The sequence below is a fragment of the Eschscholzia californica genome, unplaced genomic scaffold (genome assembly GCF_041429995.1).
Source record: "Eschscholzia californica isolate CP2 unplaced genomic scaffold, dmEscCali1.0.p SCAF_1, whole genome shotgun sequence".
Classification (NCBI taxonomy): Eukaryota; Viridiplantae; Streptophyta; class Magnoliopsida; order Ranunculales; family Papaveraceae; genus Eschscholzia; species Eschscholzia californica.
In genome coordinates this window covers 28669579-28679575 of record NW_028238198.1, presented here as the reverse complement: position 1 = coordinate 28679575, position 9997 = coordinate 28669579, and positions in this window count along the sequence as shown.

Below are 9997 nucleotides of genomic sequence, written 5' to 3'. Positions count from 1 at the left end.
TTTTTCCATCCGGCCAATTTGTTTTTGAATTTCTGAATTAGAAAATCATGAGCATGAATCCTATTTCTAGGTTTCAACATCAGCATACCCAAATATTTCTCCGCATCCGTCATTGATGGAGAGTTTAGGCGCCCTTGAAAATTGGATTTTACCTGAGGGGGTACTCCAGTGCTGAAAAATAGGGATGACTTATTGTAGTTTACCTCCTGACCTGAGAAGGAGCAATAGACCTCCATGATCTGAGTCACCGCTTCCAAGTTCTGATCTGTCGCCTCTCCAAAAATAAGGAGATCATCTGCAAAGAGTAGATGCGTGACTCTTGGTGCCGACCTGTTGACTCTATAACTAGTGAATAGGGAACGTCTCTCATAGTTATCAATTAACAGAGATAGAGCTTGAGAAGTCAAAATGAATAAATATGGGGATAATGGGCATCCTTGCCTTAAGCCCCCTGGATGATTTGAAATTTCCACATTGTTTACCATTGACAATAACACTGAAAGACGGCGATGTGACACAAACCATGATGAACGAAAGGAGTTTCGCCGAAATTCCAAATTTTTTCAAAATGTTTTCCAAGAATTTCCAGTCGACTCTATCGTACGCCTTCGCCATATCCATTTTTAAAGCAAAAGCTCCACTTCTTGCCTTCGAGTTTTTCATGGAGTGGATGCATTCTTGGGCTATCACTATATTATCAATAATCTGCCTCTGGGGGTACAAAAGCATTCTGGTTCAATCTATAGATACTTAGTCCTTTGTCCAAAGTGCCCTAAATACTCTCAACAAAAACATTTTAAACCAAATTGATACACTATCCTCTTTCGCGCCCAAATTCCCATCAAAAAACGTTTCCATCTTCAACTTATTAGAGTTCCAAGGACATTAGATTTCACAAAAATCTAAAAAGCAACTCGCTATCCCTTTCTCTCTCCCTCTTTATCTCTCGTCTTCTCCTTATTTTTTTCTCTCCACTGAAGCAAAAAACGCCCAAAGATACTCTCTCTATATCTCTCTTTGTCTCCTTCTTACTCGTTCTCTCTGTTAGAGTTTGAAAGTAACTAAAATCTCTCACTCTCTCCACCGAAGCGAAACACCCAAAGGTACTATCTCTATATATCTGGTTCTCTTTATCTCTCTCTTTCTCTCCCTCACTCTCTCTCCTCAGGATTTCATATTGTACCTAAATTATTTCTTTGATTTTGTGATTTGTTTGTGTGTTTCTTCTCATCATTTGTTTCTTAAATGCATGATACATAAATTATTTTGGACGATGATTTACTGTGACTTATAAATACTTTTATTAATCTGTCTTCCCGATCTGAAATTTCAAAGCAGTTTTTGGACAATGATTGAAGATGATCTGAAAATAAGGGTTTAGGTTTCCTTTTAACATGCCTATTCAAGATTTGAAAATGTCATACTTTTTTTTTATGATTGCTTGTACATTTATCAAACTGTGGGACTTTTGAAGTTAAGAAACCAAACATTTTACGAAATATTTTACCGAAAACATGAATATACAAAGCATATCTTGAGATGTATAAGGAATTTAAAAAAAAAATTAATACAATTTTTTTAACTTGCAGTACATTCATTAAAATGGTGAGAGGTCTATTAGTGAAGCTTGCTGAGAAAGAAGAGAAAAACAGTAAAAATAAAATTCTGATGGAGAAGGATTTTTCATCAGAAAAGATGAAGAAAAATAAACCTATAACCCCAACTACAGTAAGAGAGAGTATGAGAAAAAGAAAGCCAAAGGAAGTTGATGAACCAATTAAGAAAAAAAGAAGTAAAGGAAAAGAAATAGCGAAATACATTGGGCCTGAGAATGACGGGAATGAGAAGGTAAGCTTTAAATTTTAGTAAAACTTACAATATGGATAAACACAGTTATAAATGTCCTTAGCATAAATGTATTTGATTGAAAGTGATATTTAATGCAACTCTAGTTGATTAATTGTATACTGCATTATATAGTATGTAATGTCTATTTTTAAGTGTGTAGGGCATGGGGCAGTTTTTATAGAGCATATTTTAGTTTGTATAATGCATTTGTTAGACAGTAACATTAGGTCCTTACCATAAGATAAATTTCTTTCTTTTTTATACTAGTAGTAGATCAGAAGTGAAATCGCCGGCTTGGAGCTTGGGTTAACCCTAGCAGAGGAGATGCAACTTTCCTCTTTTATAATTGAGGGGGACGCTAGGGTTTTGCTAGAACTAATCGTGGCCGTCAATCCAGAGATCCCATGGAGGATATCAGCTCAGATCAACGGTATCCGAGCAAGAATAGCTAATAGACCGTTGGATGTGAAGTATTGTCCAAGAATTCAGAATGAGGACGCCCACTTATTGGCTGCTTCGGTTCTATCCAACGTTTTTTAATTATTATCATTTAGCCCTTATGTTGTTAAATCAGTTTCAATCTCGTCCCTATTTTAACTTGTAGTTATATTGGGGTCTGAACATTGTAATGGTACTTTATTGGTTTTAATGGCTTTCAAAAAAAAAAAAAAAGTAGTTCTGAAAAAAAAAGACTCCATATCACGCATAGATGAAATGCATTTGTAGTTGAGTATTTGTAAAATACAAATGAGAGTTTGTACAAAAAATTTGAAGTATGTACAATTCATTTTTTTGACGTGTCTTGGATTGACAATGGCATGGAGATTGTTTTTGATACATATGGTACTTTGTACACTACATTTTATAGGGGTGTGATGCATTTAATATTTGTGGAATCCAAATAGTAGTTTGTACAATGTATTTTAAGGTTGTGTACTTCATTCCTTTGATGTGTCTTCTTCATTTCTTTGATGTGTCTTGTATTTCTATGGTAGGGAGATGGTTCAAGAAAAGAAGAGGGAAAGAAGGTGGTTTCGATTGTTGCGGAAGTTAAAAAAGTACCGGAGAGTTAAAACAAATACAAATATTCGACTAAAGTGTCAGGGATCTGGTCAGGGACGTGTACGACATTATATCTGAGGAGGAAAAGAAATCCATAATGGATCGACACTCCGTTTGCTTGTTTGTTCCAATTATTTGCTGATGGGAAGATGAGAAATGACAACTTGAGAAAGCCCAATCAAGCAATATTTAAAATATTGTGTAGATATAATTTGAGCAAGTATACATTTCAGTTTGGTGAGATTGAACTTACCTCCCAACCGGAAGATATCACACTCCTCTTGGGTTTACCTATGGATGGCATGGAGTACAAAGTATTCCTGAAGCTTGCTGCCACTGATCCTTCTGATGATACATTTTTTGTGAAGTACTTTAAGGGTAAGGCTTCCGTACTTACTAGTACTAAGTGTTATTATGTTCTTTTAGAAACATCTAATATTTTAAACCAGTGCTAAATTAACAAAATTGGTTCTAGAAGAATTGAAACGTTAACAATGATACTATAGGCTACAATCAAAGGATTCAAACCGGCCAACTTTGATTTTGTCATTGCGTCAAATTGACATGAGACACATGAGGAAGATCCAATGGTATGGACTTCTAAAAGTCTAATGATTTTGAATCATAAGGCACATGTGAATTTTGTTCATAAGACTATTTGACAAAGTCACATTTTCGAAAGGAAGATATTAATTGTGAACTAATAGTCTTCATACATACGGATGTATGTAAAACTATTAATACACTAACTAAAGTTAACCAGAATCCACTTAGCGAAAATATAAGTCATTCGATTTGATCGAGGTGATGAATATTTATGTCAAGAATTTGATGACCATCAAAGAAGTTGAGAAATAGTTTCTCACCTTGTTCCAACAAGTACATCATATGGGTGATGAGTCCAGTGGGAGTAATCCAACATGTTAGACATGAGTCGATTATTGACAGGTATAAGCCAATCTTCCGAACACTTTCTGGGATATATTCTCAACACGGTCGTTCTTCCAACCAAACCATATTCCGTCTAAAGCTGAAAGACACCATAGGAGTATGGATTTGGAATGGTTCCAAAATGCTCTTTTTTAAATGTCTGAACTTGCTAAACTAACGTAAAGGGTTTACGGGTAGGTTGCACATAAGACAATGTATTTCTTTATGGGATAAAGAATCATAGGGGATTCTTCTAAAACCCATCAGAGAACAAAGCATTTGTTGCTTGTGATGTGTCTTCCTTGAAATAATGGTTATTTCCAAGAAGACAAGTGAGAAAAATTTAAGATATCGAAGAAATTCGATATGAGCAACAAACTGACAATGGTATAACAAACCAAGAGTGGTATACGAATGTCATAAATTGCGGTTCCTATCTATTCTAGTCGATAGACATGGAAATAGAGGAGGAGATAGAAGATCTCGAAGATCCTCCCGCATAAGTCGTATTAGATTCACATGAGATCACTCAAGAAGTTGAGAGCGTCTCAAAGTTGTTCAAACACCCCTCGTAGGCCTTAAAGGCTCATAGATCTGTCTTAGAGGACTTAAAACCTGTTGATGAAGAAAATGAACTACCTACACAAAAGCTACGACGGAATCACTCCGAAATATGGTTTGGAACCATAAGATCAGAATGGAATCGAAATCAAGTTTTAGAACTTGGCCTATTTTGCTTAAAGGAATATATCCTATTAAGTACAAATAGATTTTTCATAATGAAAAACAGACAAGGATGGAAACATTGGTGTTTCCCAGAGCGAGACTAAGAAAGAAGGTCACATAATAATGGTATAAACCACAAAAAGACCATCTCTCAAGTCGCGACGCTTGAGACCATAATGATTAAACACTAGCAAATAGAATGTGTACGTGACACATCCTGGTGGAAGTTAACACTTCTAAAAGCTGGTGTTAATTGCAAGCTTCAAAAATCGATCGAAGGATGGAAGCGGGCAAGTAGGAGTTGGAATCTTCGATTCTGCAAAGTAATCAAAAGTTGGTTTCTTTGAGAATGAAGAGAAATCTTGAATTCAGATAGTTCACGAAGGTTAGTAGGAGTGACCCAATTTTCTTTGGTCCGGTATGTAGACGACATACTAGAGATTGAGAACAACATTTTGATGTTGAAAACAGTTTAGAACTGACTCAATAAAAGGACCACACATAAAGGTGAAAGGCTTTTGGGCATCAAAGATCTATGAAGATAGATCGAGAAGATGATAAGACTTATTCAAGAAAATTCTTGAATAGTCTAATGTGAAAGACTCAAGAGGAGTAATTCTACCCAAGTCTCAAGGAACATAGCTTGGTAAGATTCAGAATTCGAGATTTTCTGATGAGCAAGCATGCATGAGAAAAGATGGTTATGCTGAAAGCATAAGATCGGTCATGTTAGACATGATTAGCGTTCACCTTAACGTCTTAAATACTTGAAGTATTTATGGTCATCACCAATCAAATCTAGATAGTTGATCTGGATTGCAACTGAGAAATATCATAAAGTACTTTAGAAAGACTTATGATAGATTCTCAATACAATGCAAGGAAATAAAACAAAACAGTCGTATTTTGCAAATTTTCAGAATAAGATGACAATCTTGACATAGAAGAACAAAAAGCTGGAAGGGTTTCAGGCAAGGTCTGTTGCAAATTTTACAAATAAAAGAAAATAGTTAAAGCTTTAGAAGTTTTAATTTAGTATTGAAATACTAAAGATTATCATCAGGATGATAACCCGCAAAATCCACTCAGATTGGATCTACTAAACTGCCACCTTAGACTAAGTATGAAAGTCATACTAGGGTCATAGGCATTAAGCTTTTCTGAAAAGCTTAGACTAGTAAAGTTGAGGGTGTAAAGAGTCACACGGTGATGAGACATGAAAATGTCCCATCTGAATCTCTTAACTAAGGCTAGTTAGTCAAATTCGAGCAGTTACTCTGATAAATTGTGTGTTTCTTTCGTCCAGGGGTCTTTTATAGAATTGAACGCGGAAAATAGATAAAATCGGGAGGAGGACACACTTGAGGGCATTTTGGTCATTTGGAGATTAAGGTGTTCTGGAAATTTTGGTACTCCGTCGAAAAGTAGAGTTCAAGAAGAATCCTTAGGCGAAAACAGAAGTTGAATCGGAGTCCGCGTGAGCAAACTAGGGCAGGTCAAGTCATGGTCAAAATAAGTTGACTAGAAGTCAACCAGGAACATCCACGGACACGTGGCGCAAATCTGGAAGAGGTGGGATTCTCTCGGTTTAGGACTTGGGCACGCAAGGGGTACAACGTAATGAGGATCAGTGCACCGATCCTAACTTGTTACAACCGCGCACATCTGAGGACGAACAGAGGGCCAGGTTAGATTAGACGGTTGCTGAATCTTATTTCTGTGTTCCGTGATACACCGAATCACTCCTTGACTGCCAACGTGACACGAACACAGCTGTCTCCACGTGATTGATAGTTCAGGAATGCTTTTGATTGGGCGTCTCTATTAGGGAAGCATTTGCAAACAGAGATAGTAAGGATTTTGAAATCTTCTGAAAAAAGAAAATTAGAGAAAGATTGGGTTAGGAAGATTATCGAAGGAGAAGATTTGGATAGAAGAGAATTCAGAGAGAGAAAATGATTAAAGAAGAAAGATTTCATTGAACATTAGTGAAGAAGAGATTCGATATTGAGAGAGAGGATCATAGATTGAAGGAGCTCTTGATTCGATTCGTAATCAAATTTGGGGGGTGAAATATTCTATTTCTTTATTTCTCTCTCATCTTTATCTTCTCTGATTTAAACAACAGCAAAGAGAGAGGGAGAAGGGAAGAGAGTTGCCGGCCAAACTTGGCCGACACATCAACTGACCGGAACAACCGAGAAGAGACAAGTAGAAAGGAAGAACAACTCGGGATTAGCAGCTGCAGCTCGAAGGCAGCTGCAACTCGGGTCTAGGGGTTCTCAAGAACAGGAAGCAGCTCGGGTTTTCACCATTGGAGTACTCGAGCACGAGATTCCATTACAGCAAGATCGGGAGGAACAACAACATAAAGGTTCGACGACTCACCAGTAGCTCGGTCGGACCTACCAACGATTAGTTCATGCACTGTTTTGACCGGAAAAGCTACATCTAGCCGGATTGATTTAGAGTTATTCCGGCCATTATCTTGGCCGGAAATCATAGGCCTCTCACTTGGGACTCCTTTGTCTTGCTAATCATTGTGTTTAATTTGGTTTTGGAGTGAAACTCTTAGAGAGAGAAAGCTTTGTTGAGCTTTCATGGTGGATTTTTAGTTTGGAGGAAGAAGAAGACACTGACTAATAAAGGGGAGGTCAAGTTCTGCTGAGAGGACACCTATTGTACATTGTTAATGGGACTCCTGCATTCTTTTACAGGGAGATCGACAACACTTAAACACATATATTTCCCGTCGATCTTAGTCTCGTGCCTCATCGGAATAGGGAGATTCTCACCTTAACTCGTGTCTTTCTTTATTTTCGTCCCGTCTATTATTTGTATCGCCATGTCTAGCTAGCTTTTGTATTCGGATACTCGTGAAACATGTTTTGATGTGACAAATGAGTTTTAATGCTTTTAATGATAAAATCTTCTGGGTTTTTAGACCATTCATGGACTAGAATCGAAGTTATACAAAGAGTTCGTTGACCAATCCAAGTAAATGGGTGAAGTTAACTAACTTTTCATGCTTATAGATTATTAGTAATAGTCACTATCGATTTTGTGGATCGAAGTATCCTCCTCACTTTATTCTTGCTCGACCCTTTTTCCCGGATCTCTCTCACCTCTCACTTTTAGATTAATTCATTTTATTTGTTGATTTATTATAAACCAATCAAAACCCCAATTATCATCTTTTCATTTTAGTCTGAGTTAGTGGTTGCCACCTAGACCGGTGGGCTAGACTTTCTCGATATTCTTATTACCTTCCTATCTTCGTGGATCGATCCCGGTCTTACCGGGTTATTACTTGACGCCCGTATACTTCCGGGTGGAGACCTTTTAGGGTAACCTTCTAAGCCCATCACACGGGAAGGCTCAAATTTACACACTCTTATTATCAGAAATAAGTTAATTATTTCGTGGTTAAATCATGGTTTAGTATTTAACAGACAATCCAAAAATAGTGAAGCATTTCAAGTAGGATTATCAGATACGTGATCTGGTGAATGAAACCCTACAAAGTGAATTTGGAATAGATTCATTATTAAGTCCATAGTCCAGGTTAGTCCAGGTTATTGCATGGACTACAATGACTTACGAAGACTAGCATGGGAGATTGACTGATATCGCAGTTTCATGGGCTATACGAATTGGAAATTCGAGTTAATTACATGGGTGTATGATTGGGAATATACATTGGATAACCCAACATGAGAGTTATTTAATGAGTAACGAAATACGTAATGAACTCTCATAGGCAAGATTGGAAAGATTCCTTAATCATGAGTGCTCCACTCATCTTATGTAAGGAGTGTCAAAGTTTGGGACCACCAAACGCCGTGCTATGAAAGGAGGTTATAAAAGCGGATTACCGAGAATGACACGATAGACATGAAGTTAAGTGGGAGTACAAGACTGGATTATATCCTCCTAAGTAGGTTAGGATTAGTATCTCCGGGCCACTTGAGGAGAAACAACTGAAAATGTACGGCCGTACTCTAATGGATTAATAGTTAATCATTAACTTTGACAATTGTTCTCCACATCAAGAAAGTCTGAAAAGATATGACGTATCACATGAGATGCGAAGTGACATGGGAATTGAGCTGCATTTGTTCTAAGTACAAGTGGGAGACAGAAGGATATAGTCCTTCGGTCTGAAGGATATAGTCCTTTGGTCTGAAGGAGATGTCCTTTGACCAAGATGGCAATGCGTACAATTTGTCAGTTAGGATAACGATGACTTTGTCCGGAAGATCATCTAGTCCGGTCCAATTAGGGATCGTAATGCTTAGCAAGAAACCGCTAACGATCGTCGGATCACTTCGGTAATCCGCGATTAACATAGACTGGATCCTACAACGGGTTACACCAAAGAGCGTTAGCTTGATCGGAGAGAGTTGACTCGTAGGAGCTTGCCTATAAATGGATATGATCTAGTCCAAATGGGGGGGTTTAGATTGAATGAGTAACAAAACAAGAAAACAATCAAAACTAACTAAACAATATAAGTAAAACGGGAGAGAGAGATTCGAGAGAAGTGTCGGAGGAACAAGAGTCGGGAGACGGTAAGACTCGATTCGGGCAACAAATAAGCGAGAGAGGTGTCGAAGTCCGGGAATCCATAATGATAAACCTACGACTACGTATGATCCAATCTAATGTGTCGATGTATAATCGATCTTCGACTCCTAAAGTAGATGTTTCTAAGTACTACGTATATCCGGAGATCATACTTAGTCAAATAAACGCCTATTCGGTTAATCCCGAGTCATCGAAGGTGTTATCTAGTCGCCTAACTATGTGAAGTGCATGACAAAACACATGAAATTATGACTTAGACTACGATCGATATCGAATACTTCGTTTCGTCTATTAACTATGAGAAGTGCTTGGCAAGACACATGAAAATACGATCAAAACGATAATCGGAATAAATGAACATCAATTTACAATCAAAACATCAAATCATATTAAACATAATCACGAATTCATCAGATTTCATCTCATATAATCGACATACTAAAGTTAGCTAAACATGGTGATTGAATAAGAAATGGAAAGAAAATGATGAGAGAATCCCCCTTTTTTGATGTGGTTCAAGGCTAAGATCGTCGGAAAATATAAGTCTTTAAGGTGCAGCCGATCTCCCCTTAGTAAAATTCTGGGTTCCCCATAGCGACCATCATCATTTTCTCTATTTAGAACTCAACCTCCATTAAAGCTAAACCCTAGCGTTCTCTCTCTAGCAATCTTTAACCAAAATCAAATCAAACCACATGGGAAGCAAAATCATGGCATGGGGAGTAAAAGCCCTAAGGTTTCCGGCCAAGAAAGTGGCCGGAACACCATGAAAAATCCGGCCGAAGAAGCAAAAATCCGACCAAAATAGCTTGAAATCCGGCCAAGAGAGCTGCTGTCCCGAGCC